Raw genomic sequence first — 13,952 nt, forward strand, 5'->3', positions numbered from 1 at the left:
TTCTAGGGTGTGGGTATCTTTGATCTGTGCTTTCCTTGTAAGAGCCTTGCTCCTTTGTGATTATCTGCCAATTGACAACAAAGAAAGGGAAAGCAAGAAGTAAGAATAAGCCTGAAAAGTTGTTCTGTAGCAGGCTCTTCACATTTCAGTCCTTCACGACAGCTGGTGTCATCTACAAATGTGGAAAACAAGGCACACAAGAGAAAAGTGTCTTGGCCAAGGTCAACAAGAAGCACGGAGCAAATTTCCAAATAACTTCTAGGTCTTCTCTATCCAAATCCACTGCCTACAAAAAAAGATCAAAGGACATCCTATGTTTTCTTAGATCTAATTTACAATGCCAGTTACTTATCTCCTGTTCACAAAATAAATAGAAAATGGCAAAGACAGGGTTTATCATGTTAAAAAAAAAAAAAAGAAGAAAAGAAACCAACAAATATAAACGGACTATTGGTCCATTTAGTCCAGGTCCCTATAGGGGGTTTCTGTCATCTGTTTCTATAACTTATTTTATTTCTAAATAAAGAAAATTACTTTTTTTGAAATAGTATAGCAGCTACAAAACTCAAAACCATGTCATTTTTTCTGTACAGGACAGAATGTGGAATTAATTGAGATAAGAAGACAATGACTTGTGAAGAGAAAATGAAAAAAGGGATGGAGAAAGACTGATTTGTATGTTGTCTTGTTCTAATTTCATCCCTTATGCTCACAGAACAGTACTACAGGTGTACAGGTGTGCAGGATCATCAACATCAGATCTTTGGTCAATTTTATTATCACAAGTGGCCTGCACCTCCAACAGTGTCCTCTTTGCTCACTTGAGATGTAATATGTAATCTTGTACTTTTTTCTTTTTTTTCCTTCTTCCTCCAGAAACAAACATTTCTTCTTTCAACCTACTGTCTCTAACACAGCCTCAGAAGATACTATTATGTTGGCTTCAGGGAATTAGCATCAATCAATACCATCTATTCCCTCCAGCTATAATTTATTTAGCATTTTATTATGCAGCAGGGCTCTACCCTGGCAAGGCATGCCACTGATATGAAATATGGGAAATGATAGGTATATGGAAAGACTATAAGCACATTTCATCAACTTCATCTAAATTGCTAGTAGAAAGAGCACAGGCTGTGAAGCTGACTAGCCAGCTTAGAAAGGCTTTTAATAATCTGAGAGGTAAGATTCTTATTTTCAAGCATAATTGCATTGCTGGAGGAGACCAAGGAAGGTGATGGCAAGTAAAATCACCCCTCTGGCTTCCAGCAAGTTGGTCCTGCTGTCAGTGGTGTTAGGCAATGAACTGATTATGTTTATTTATAAAAAGCAGATCCTCAGTGCTGTTGGTTTCCTAAAGAACTTGTCCTAAGTCAGCAGGATAAAACTGTTATAAAATGGGAAGAAACTTTTTGCCACAGAAGATATCTAGTGCCTGGAGAACAGTCCTGAGCACTTGAAAAAGATGAGCAGCCAGATAATTCATGCTTAGAGGAGCAATCAGCATGTGCACTGATACCCTGTTCATCCATATTTTATGTCAAAGAGTATATCTAAGCAGAACCCAGGCCAGGAATGACAGGACATTTCCCCAGCCTAGGGTCACGTTTGTTTGCACTCATTGAATTTGGATAAAGTACTCCTGTTTATAACTTAAATTTGCTGCTCAGATTTCTATTCCAAAAGAGCTGGATAAGAGGTGACAGGTGAGCTCACGTTATACACAGGGTATTCATTGAACTGAAAACCTCAGGAATATTTCCAGATGACACTGTGACAAGGAGATCTTTACCAGGAGGAGCAGATGTAAGCAGTTTTTATCATAAAGTCCTTTTACACAGTGTATGCTGTGTAGGTTGGCCTTATTTCAAGAAAGGAGCGAACCCCTACAGCTGTCAGTGATCAGTCGTATGAACTGGTGTACCCTGCTCAGAAATGCACTATTCCTGTTGACTTTAGTCAATGCATGCTTGCCCCCATGAAGAAACATTAAAGACCATTACTAGTACTTTTTTGCACTGGGAAGAAAAATAATCATCCTGCACATGTTTTACAAATCACTTGCAAAGAAAAACATGCCTTTTCTTCACAAGCAGCACCTTAACAGCACTTCGCTAACCAGAATTCTTTCTGTGATACGTTATTAATTATACACCAGTGTCAATTTTTTTTTCCTTTTACTGCTGTGGAATTACATTTCAAGCTTGTGACATGGGGTAGTCAAGGAAACAAATCTTTATAAGACCTTTGCTAGTACAAGGTTGAACATGATATTAAGAGCAAATCATTCTTCAAGTGAAATGCCATAGAGCATGAGATCAAAATCCTCAGACGAAACACTATAGCCCCATAATGTTATCTTTAATAACATTATACTTTTTGGAAATCAAGAAGAGAAATCAGATTCTGCTGCAGGTCGTTTTTTAATCAGAAACCAGTGTTGTTTATTAAAAAGGATAAATTCTATAATTTAACTCTGATGGACAGATTAGAACAGGTCAGTAATTTAGACTTGAGGCAACACATAATTTATCAGAGAAAAAGATGCTGCTTATTTCCACAGCTCTGTTTTGCAGAATAAATCTTTTAAAGTGTTATGGACCCAGAAAATGCATTCGTAGTACATCCAGATATCCAGTTCCTCTGATCTATCATAAAAAGAAGAAAATACGAAGCTTGAACACCCCTCTATGAATTATATTCCTGTACTTTTCTTCTATCAAAAGGTCCACAGCCAAAAGAAAAAGGTGTTAAACTTAAACTTCTGTATCTGTAAACTCTATCCTCCTCCTTTTGCAAATCTTCTAGTAGAGGCAAAAAGTGGATTATAACAATTTCAGCTGACAGATAAATCTATTTCCTGACAAATACCTTTCTTGCTTTGTCTTTCCCTTGGTATGTCTTCCTGAAATCCATCCCCAACTCTAAATGACTTTTCCCCCTCATTCAAACCAGGTGTTTTAAAACTTTATGTCTTGGAATACCCTTGGTCCTGGACTTGCATCTTAGAAACAACTGACCACATATACACAAGCACATCAGGGTGTCTCAGTAAAGTATTTTCTCATTCTTCTCTTATCTATGTCTTGGCTTTGGTTTCTGTGTCTTCTCTCTGATAGCCTTGTTCTCCATAAAGGCATTTGAGAGCAACTGTCTGAAGTAGCTTGCTGGTCATGTGGTATGCAGACTTCACTATCTATCTGCTGTATAAATTTACTGGATTTTCTTAAAACTGTTTCCTTCCTAGCTGTATTTTCAGTCTTGCTGCCCCTATACACTTCTTAATTATTGCAGAAGACATGTATGGAAAAATACATCTCTCTATTTTGGAAAATTATTAATATCCCAAACATTCACATGGATTTTTTCAGTGAGCTTAAATTAACTAAATTCAAACTTTTGACTATTCTTCCCTGATGTACCATAGAATAATCTGGGATGAGAAGGATTAGAAAAGACTTGATTTAATTATATGCTCTGTCTGAGCAAATACAATTCAATTAAGGAAGATGTGATTATTAAATCTCAAATGTATTAATGTGCATCAATTAGCTGTATGAGCTTTAAATTAATAAATAGTTCTTTTACAGTTACCCAACTAGTAGACAGAGAATCAGAATTAAAACCTCTAATAAAATGAGCCTGAGTATCTCAATGCAGTTTTTAAAGCATAATTTACTGAATGGATTTTTATGCACCAGCTGTAGTAAGCTCAATGACATTTGTTCCAATGTTGGGTGATGTTAAAGTAGTAACAGATTCTGTTTTGTCACAAAATGTAGTTTTCTGTGTTGCATGACTAATTGAAGAGAGAGAGCACAGTACAATACATCGGGATGTTTTTGTCTCAAATTACCTGATACTTTAAGGTTTCTTTCAGAACTTCTATACTTTCCTGTTTAAATATTTTAGCAGTTTTTCTTTCAAATTCTAGTGTGGGTTCAGAATGCAGTGCATATATAGACAAAGGATGTCAAATAAAGTAAAACTTTAATTTCTATACAAGATGTCAGGAAAACAGATTAAAGGCTATCAGAGATGTCTAAAGTATCAATTATTAAGTCTATCTTATCAAGACGGATTTAATTCCTTTTAATAGCGTGGCACCATCCAATACTCAACTCAAGGTGCTAATGAAAGGTGTCTCAATGAGGAATTCAGTTCTGTTAGATCTCCAAAAACAGCCTAGTAAGAAAATGTAGGGAGTCCAAATATGGCCATGTCAACCTGCTTCACTAAGATTTCCCACATGTAAAGCTCAAGCCATCTGACTTTATGGGGTTGACATGAGGAGGAAGCTGAAAAAGCAAAACCCTCCCCTGGAGCCACCCCAGGAGTGATGATACAACTCTGTCCTTGGCTGCAGTCCTGGGACAAGCCCACCCCATGAGGAGGAAAGACCCCTGCACTGGGTACTGCCAGCAGGTCACAGAAAGCAGAACTTTTTCTCCTCAGGCTGAATGTCTCTGCTTAATATTTTCTTTTTTTTTTCCAGTTACATATTTCTTCCTAGAGTGCATTGGGAAGGGAAATAGTCTGTAGGCAGGAGAGATGCCGACAGCGCTGCGCGATGCACTGCGCCAAAGAAAGCAGCTGTCTCCCCTTCTCAGGGTGACTGGAGAATTACCTCCCCATTAGATGCCTTCCCAGTACGCGCTCTACTCCTCTGTGAATTTTCATACTGTTATATTAATGTATCTACATCTCAGGGTTCTCAGTTACAGTGACGCAGAAGCTCAGTAACTATAACATCACAGGGAGAAAATTCTTTGAACAAGGCTTATTTTACTCCGTGGTGACACACATAATTGACTTTATCTGCTGCCATGAGATTTTGATAAACCCTTACTACATGGTCTTGCCCAGCTTTCCATTGCTCAACTTCCAGGAATTTGTCTTCTGGGTAAATAGCCAGAGATGAAAAATAAAAAGTATCATATATTCCATGGGAAGAAGAAATACAGGCCAGAAGCTCTTGTGGAAGAGAGTGCTAAGGAGCAGGGACCTGCTTGCTTTTTCCAAAATTTTAACTACATGTACTCCTCCTTAAGCTGATTTAACACAATTCTAAAGGCTCAGAAATTAGAATGAGGAATGTTATCGGTATTTTCCCCACAGCGGCTAATGCCACCTAGCTTTGTTGTCTCCAAAAGAAGAGTTCCCAGTAGCCTGCTGAAAGACAGGACCCATCCACATAATTCCTGCTCAGAAAGCCTTCCTCTCCTACAAGTAAACAAGATAAAAAGCAGGATGCCCAGGAAGAGAATTGTTAAGTTGGCATGTGGCTTTAGGTGGGGGATTTGGGCTCTGTGGAGTACTGATCCATTTGCTATGAGGAAAAGCAGCTGTTTGGTTTAGCTGTACTCTGCTAAAGCAAATAAGAAAGTACTGTCTGTGGAAGTGGCAAGCTATACCAGCCAGGCATCAACATAAACAACAAAAAGGGATTGAAAGGCAAAAATTAAGTATACTCGTTTGCCATAAAATCAAGGTGTCAAGAATAAAACCAATCCAGTCAAGGGGTATGAAAAGACACTCTCTAGCTACCTATATGCCAGCACTAAGAATCTAGTAAAACACTGGAAGAATTAGAAGCAATGCGTGTGCATTGGTGCCAGACTATAACTGAAGCTCATGGAAAAGACTTGTGCGACTAAAAAGGTTAAATCAGCTTGTTTGGGATAGATCAAGTGTATTGCAGGCTTGGGAATGGCACTCTGTATTCTGCCTTGCAACTCTAAAATAGTAGTCTTGAATATTCCTGAATTATTAATAGAAGGCAAGAGGCAGATCACATGCTGGTCTGTGCCTGCTACAAATCATCACACTGCAACGAGTTGTGCAATATCTCTATAAACAGCTATTTGTAGCACACAGGAGAAAAAGATGTTGTCATCTTTACCTTTAATGACCTGTGCTGATGGTCACTTACAGCCAATATAGAGCTCTTTAGAAGTGGTTAAAAAAGACTATAAAGACAATTTCCTGTTTATGAAAATTCTGCATTAAATGTGAAAAAATTCTCTCTTCGCCTTCAATATGATAAATACAGGGACTCATCTTTGAACTAAAACAAGTTGTAGCTTAAGGGTAAGAGATCATGAATTTATTACATTTGATATCTGTACACAGAATAAAATTCAATCCATGATAATATATGTATTTAATGCAAAAATGAATGAATCTTGCAAAACTGATAATAATTTTGAGCCAAACCATCTGGGAGAAAAGATTTTAAACACTTATCAATCACCATTCCCATTATTTGCTAAAAACAGATCTCATATTTAGGAATAAAAGAGAAGAAAGCTATGATTAAAAAACTTTAAGTGACGAAGTAAAAACTGCTATATAAAATGGAAACTGTGCAAGTATCAAGTGGAAAGAAGAACTGGCAGAAGTATTTGTCTGAATAGGAAGAGTGACAAGATCCGGTGTAATAGTGTCAATGCAGGTTTCATAGTATAAATGCAATAATTATTTTTAAGCATAACTTTGCATCCATAGGATTCAATAGCAAAGCTCTGGGGGACAGATATAGGTGCTAAAGTCAACTCTTTGCTGCAACTTTTTCATGTTTAAAATGACTCAGTGATTGGATGAATACTTCCTTTTGATGAGATCCATGATTTTCTATTCAAAACAGAAAGCTCTACCCCACACCTCTCCTTCTGGAGTATGAAATGCTTTTATCGGCATATAGCTGCTGCAGCAAATACAAGATTGGGGGGTTCTTGGCAGGGGGTTGTTTCTTTTTGTGGAGGTTTTTTTGACAATACGGTTTGTTTGTATAGGCTCAAAAAGTATGTAAACCCTTATAAAGTTCCATCACCTCTTATGGAGTAGGAAACACTGTATTTTCACTTCCCCCTAGATTAGAAATGTATGCTGTATATTTGTCCTATTAACAGGTAAAGAAGAGTCACCTGTGTAGAAGAAAGCTGAAGCTAGACCATGAGGTGCACAAGAAAAGTGGCCTCTGTAAGTGCCCAGTTACAGAACAGGACCAGCTATTGTCCTAGAGAAGATGGTGTGGGTACAAAAGTAAAGAAATCATGCTTAGAGTGGGCTGAGGAGAGAGTAGGATATCACTGATGGGGAAGAAAGCTTTAAGTCCAGAGAGGGGGATTGAATCAAAGAAGTCTTCAGGTGACTGACAGCCTTAATGGCAGCAGACTGGTGGTTGTAAAATCGTTGGCTAGAGGGAAAAGAGGAATGGTTTCTCCATGACCACAGTTTGCCAGTGGGAGGTTTGGTCTCACACAGGAAGACTGCAATAGATTGTGAAGTGGAAAAAGTAACAGGAATCGACAGCAGAAATGGAGAAGGCGCAGAATGGTGGTATAAACTGCTGTCTTTACAGTAAAACAGGACCCTGGAGAATAACCTGCTTTCATGGATTTTCTACTACAACTCCTGAAATACACTCAAACACCTGCACCACATGAAAGGTATCAGGAGGAAGGGAAAATGTTTTTTGTTGATATCTTCTACTTTAATGTGTTTAATAACTGCGTAGCTGACTTCTGCACAGCTTGGCTCTGGCAGACAGGATTACTTAATACCATAATAGACACATTAACTGACAATTTTATAGGAAACATTAACATTGCAAATACAGAGATTAGCAAGTTTGGCAACTTTGATAGAGGCTGTATCAATCATTTGTATTACTGTTTCACTCAAATTTTTCTGCCCTGAATCCCTAGGTGTAGTACAAAGAATTAAAATTCATCAGTTCAAATATTTAAGCATGAGCCAAGTTAAACAGAGGGAGGTCTTATATCAAAACCTTCTCAGCAGGACATTGTTGTACCAGGAGACAGCTTTTAAACTTGAAGTAAAAACTCTCAACCTAAGTGACTTTATACAAGCAATTGAGGCTAACCAAAGGGCAACATCAATAGATATTAAGGCATAGCTTATTACAGCATACACTGTATAAGAAATTCTGAATTATATTAAATTGAGATGCCAAGAATTTTAGAGGAACAGATTGTTTCACAGGGAAAGGATATGAAAAGTCAGTACAAGCAAGATGGAGTGGCACTTGAACTTCGAAGGCAAAACTTTATACATGATCTAGCTGGGTTTTCAACAATTCTGTAAAGCTAAGCATATTAGCTAAATATAATAATAAGTTCCTGAAGTGATCGGAGTAGGGATATTTTTTAGTATCCAACTGAGGCAGAGTAGAAAGTCTAGGAACATAGCTGTTAAAATATCACAAGCATTTCAGTCCTGCCTTGTCTGCTGTGTCCATCAACAGCAGAATTGCTTTTCCTCTCTCTGCTAAAGTACCTTATATCTATCTCTAATTATAGTTATTGTAGGAAGACAGATGGTCTGACTTTTCAAAAATATATTTCCCTTATTATATCACAGTTGGGGAACCTGCTGGTGGAAGGAAGAGTTTATATGCAAAATAGTCTGGATGCAATTAATACCTAAATAAAATATCTTCTGACAATAGTAACAGAAAAACAGACCTTATTCTTCTGAGCTAGGAAAAACCTTGAACACATTTTAAAATTTGACAGAGCCCTCCCCATTAAGCTCAACATATGCTCACACTCTTCCAGTTAATCAGCAGATACTGCCATCCATTCTCATTAGACTAAATCAGTTCCTTGGGAGATATCCCACTAAACTGGTGATTCCAATTAAACTCTTTCCAATTAATTTGCACTTCATGGGGGTTTTAACATTATTTCACTTAAATCCAGTCTGAGACTTCTGCTATCCTTCTTGTGACTTCAGCAGCATTTTTGCTATAAATAGGGGATACAGAATGCATTCCAGAGAAGGGATATGTCTTACAGAGATGTTAGTTGTCAAAGCACTTCCTGATATTTCAAAGCATGGATGTTGAATGGCAAGGTGTTTAACTGGATCTGAAGAACCACAGCATCACTCATCGGTTCCCATGAGTGGTTTCCTATCACCCCCATTGACTCCAGACTTATTTCTCCCAGGCGTCTTCCACCTTTCCCCATGTCTATCAGATTTCCCTCCCAGAGAAGACCTCTCCAGCTGCTGTATGCTCGCAAAGGAAAATTACAATTTACTCAGTACTTTTCAACTAGACAGTTCTGAACTTAAGTCTCTGTTAAATGCATTATATACAAAACCTTCACCATTTTCTTAAACACAACAGTGGTTACTCATAAGTGACTGGCTGTATGCTTGCAGCAATCTTCTAGGTTTAGGTCTGAAACTCAGACTCTGCTTTGCCATAATGAATGAAAAATGTCGAAGATGAAGAAGGATAGTTTCTTGCATTTGCCAACCCCACAACTCTCAAACTTGTTTTTCAACAGTAGCTGATGGATTTAATATGTAATTTTTTATTTTTTAGCAAGTGTAGAAGTCAAATAATTCAAAAGAGTAAGCAGCCAGGTGTCTACAAGATTGATTTCTTCATGATAATTGAAAAAACACCTTGTATTTGCACTATGAAAAAGAGGATAATTTAAAGATAGTTGTACAAAAGACAAAATAAAGGGAAAGTAGCATGAACATGTAACTGGGAAAATACATGAACTGATTGAGTACAGACCAACTAAGTCTCTGCCAAGAATGTTAATGACTTAGTTAATGACATCTTTCACTCCTTGTAGCAGATGCTTTCTGTATCTCTTCAAGCAAGTATTGAAGGGTTCAGACATTACTCATGGCCTGAATGTAGAACCAGCTACCAGTGAGGTGCTCTTACTAGTGTTCTTTATATCTGGATCACATTACATTCAGCTATATGCACAAGTATATATTTTATTCTATTATGTACATACAGCAGCTCAGACAGCACTAAGTATCTCCACCCATAGAAGCAGAATTAGTGAATCTGCCGAACAGAATGACAGTTTAATTCAGTGAAGAACAGCTAGCATTACAACAGAAATGTGTCTGAAATACACATGCCTTTCAGGTGTATTATGTAACTTTTCCCCATGAAAAAGGAGGACAGAATGGGCTTGCAGGGTGATAGATTTGGAATAGGATAGATTTGGGCAGGTTTGGAATTTCATAGACTTGGCTGGGTAAACACAAAAGTCATTGAAAAAAAAGTTAATATAAAACTGACTTAAAGAGAAGGTGCCAGATATGTTCTCCACAGGAAACAGAAGGAAGTTACATATATGTACTACTGAAATAAGAAGGAAAAGGAAAATGGACACAGTAAAAATGAATCACCAAAATGACTTGAAATTAGTACCACTGACTGCAAAATTATCAAACCTGAAGTCCTGCTGTCTAGAAAAGGTTTGAATTTTGCTGACTTAGTAATGCGGCACAATCGCAGGAAACAGAAGGGGACATGGAGGGCACATGTTTATGGTATGGCCTGGCTAGGACATGGGACAGTAGTCAATACATCTCTCAAGTAGCCATAATGTCGCTGCTGCTCCTTGTAGTACCAGGATCAGAAAGCCCTACTTCGTCAGCACTCTCCACAGCTTCCTTTCTCCTCCCTTTCCTGGCCTTTGTCTCTCTTCCCTCACAGTAGGCCCTGGCCTTCACGTCCTCCATCGTTTCCTATCCAAGGAGTTTGTAAAGGAAGGAAGGAGACCAGGGCATCTCATGTGGGAAATGGTAGGGATTGTCAACTACATGGTGGTGAGGAGAGATGACATCCTCTACTCCAGAGGAATGGGAGATCCAGTCTTCTATGGATCCCCATTGAAAACTTCCTTGCCTCTTTCTACCCCATCATCTACAGTTCTTCCAAAATCCCAATTTGACCTACCTCAGTGAGGTGCTTGGCCCAGTTTTGCCACTAAGATATGAGGCTGGCCTCCAATTCCCAAAGGGGAAGGGTGAATAAAGAGACTGGCTTGATGGTTGCTCCAGGTCCCTTTATAATAGTGTTCTCCTCCCTCCTCCCTATAATATCCTGGCTGGGAGAAAAAATTGTGTTATCCTGTCAGCCTGGGAGGAGAAGATACCAGCAGAAAAACAGATATGCAGAGAAATTCACAGGAGAATAAAATTGATGAGAGATGTAGTAGCGGACGGGGACAAAGTCTGATAACTGACCAGAGATGATGATAAATACCCAAAATTTCCAGCTACCTTTAAGTTCTGTATTCAAGATCAACTATACATGGGGGGAGAAAAGAAAAACAAAACCAAAGAAAAAAGAAATACACACAAGAGCCCAAGGATTATTTTGACAAAGGTACAACCTCTACAATGCATACCATACAGATGTTCCTCAGCCAACACATATTATTGGTCTTAGTGCAAGACTGGAATTCAATGAGCTGATTTATAGATGAGATTTACATTAGCTGATTTAACATTATCTTTAGACCCTATATCTATGACAGTCAATTTTACATATCCTTCATCCAAAAATAAAATACATATTGCTCAAATACTTGCTTATCTTTAAACCTTTTCTTAATAAATAGGCTAAAATTGCTCTTTTCTTGTAGTTTACCAGGAAATAGAAGCATCAGTTCAACAGCCTTGTGATTTTTCTGCCCTTAAAGCAAGAGTTTTGCTGCAGAAAATATTATAGAATTTCTGCCTGAAATTATCCCCTCAGTCCACCACTAATGTAAACCTAAATAGATAAATCACTCACTATGTCCTCTGGTATTTTAGGATGCACCACAAGAGAAAGAAATAAGCATTTATTGTGAATTTCAGTATCATGAATAAAGCTTTTTTGGGAAATCCTTGCAACACAGTTTTAACTGCTCAATTTTAAAGTAGCAGTAGGGCAAGCAAACAAAAGGGGATTTCATTACCAAAGACAAAAGAATTATACAAAGTATTAAACCACAGAAAAGACAATCCCAGTAGTATATTGATTTCCATAGGGGTTTACACTTCATTAGATGTGCAGATAATTACCAAGGTAGTGTGGATGTTTTTCAGAAGCCTTTGACTCCCATCATTTTACATTTGCCGCCTTTATCTATTGTTTGTAGAATTACACAGATCAGAATTACTATTATTTTTTACAGTGTTGCTAAGCAGTACTATAAACCTTTGAATGACCTTGGAGACTCTACAGCTTGTCCACTCATGACTGAAGTGGCTCATTCCATCAAGGACTGAGAAGATACTCAGAGCTATTTTGGTACCAGATATGTCTCTAGGGCCGAGGATTTCTATAGTGAAATAGAAGCACTCAAATACTTTATGTGGGAAATACACCACACAAAAGCCTCATGTACAACTTAAGCTCTGCAATGATGATTAAAGAGGCTTGAAGGCAAGAGTAAATAGAGCTTTGTGCAGGCTCTTTGCACCTGCATGAACATTACTCTAATTGCTTAGGCTTATTTACTTTCCCTCTCACAGCCAGAACCTAGAGATAAGCTTCCACTGCAAATCAGTTTGAATAAAGCAGTCTGCACCAACAGCAGAAAGAAGTGAGCCCATGAATGTGTTCGTTTTACTTTGCAGGCATGAACAGTCCATTATTACAGCCAATTATACCTACTTCTTCTCCAACCAAACACTAAGCAAAACATGAAAATTAAAGCCTTCAGGTTGGCAGTGCACATACTTAATCAGAATGGGATACCAAGCAGATGACTGGTGGATCCAGGGGCAGTGTCATAGCCTTTGCTCTCCAAGTTGTCTTCAACAGCTAAAGATAAAACTTCTCCAAAATAAAATAGAAAGGGGGGGACGGGGACAGGACACAACAATTATATGTCTAAGCAAACTGGCTGACTCCAGATTCATATCTTCATGCTCATTATTTATAATTGCCTGCACCAGAAATACATAGTGTGGAAGTCAGGGTATATCCCTTGTAGTGCTTATTGGCAACCAGAATAAAGGTATTGAATTTGTTATCGTTATAAACTTGCTGTACCTTAAACGTATGTTCCACATAGAAGATGTTCCATGTTGAAAAGGTATGGAAGACATGAGTGGTTAAATTTAAATTATGGTAAATCTGATAATGCTGGATAGTATTTTCCTATTGCTGAGATATTAAAAGGTGGGAAATTAAATGTCAGTATAAGTGGTCCATTTTGTCAATAAAGAAAAATGATCTGATCTCAGGCCTGTGCATGTTTAGAGATGATCTGTACATGCAGACGACCAGTGCGATGAGAACATTCCCTCACAGCAGTGAGCTAATCAAGGCTGTGGGGGTAAAAGGAGATTGCAACAATCCGCGGAAGGATTTCTGAGCAGAGTGACTGACAGCATGTTGGAAACCCAGCTCTAACCTCACACATGACCCAACAGAGTCAGAACTATCACTCAGGTTTTTGAGTTATAATAGATATTTCTAATAAAACTCCAGCATAAAACTATTTTATATATTATACAGAATTAAAGAACAGAATAGAAACATCATTATGTTGTAGTAAAAGTCAATGATGCATCCATAAGCTGACTATTGTATTCAGCTTAGCTTTCTCCAATTCAAAAAAGGTATAGGAGAAATAGAAAAAATACAGTGAAGAGCAACAGGATGAGAAAACTGTGGAGCACGTTTCATGCAATGTGCAAATACACTAACAGGACTCTTCAGCTTGTAGAAGAAATGGCAGAGAGAGGAGAATCCCAGGAAAGATATCTTTCCATGAAAAGCCGTGGGAAAGCAAGGAAAAAGTAAACAGGAATGATTTCTCATCACAGCCAATAAAAGCAGCAGTGGGCATCAAATGACAGGATCAAGTGACAGATTCAAAACAAAAAAGGGAAGACACTTATCCACACATCACCTAGTTAAACTGTCAATCTTCCTGCCACAGGATATTATGGATGCTGAAATCATATCTGGATTAAGAAAGTGACACAACAATACTATTTTGATATAGTATCACTTGTAAGTAAAGAAGTCCTTAAATTGCAAATTCACTGAGGTTGGGAGGATATTCTGGGAAATTACGACTCTGTGTTTGCTGTTCTTACACACTTCTCTGGGCACCTCTGCTCTCAAACAGGTAGTAGGCTAGATGCATCTCTGGCCT

At 38.0% G+C, this 13,952-nt stretch overlaps 1 protein-coding gene across 4 annotated transcripts in view; it reads left to right on the forward strand.

Moving 5' to 3' along the window:
* The window catches only part of BEGAIN (brain enriched guanylate kinase associated), a gene marked incomplete at both ends in the record, with an annotated part of 158,777 nt that overhangs the window by 110,709 nt on the left and 34,116 nt on the right, over positions 1–13,952 (forward strand). The window lies entirely within an intron of this gene.

Source organism: Phaethon aethereus, assembly GCF_964289735.1.
Source record: "Phaethon aethereus genome assembly, chromosome: 5".
NCBI classification, from domain to species: domain Eukaryota; kingdom Metazoa; phylum Chordata; class Aves; order Phaethontiformes; family Phaethontidae; genus Phaethon; species Phaethon aethereus.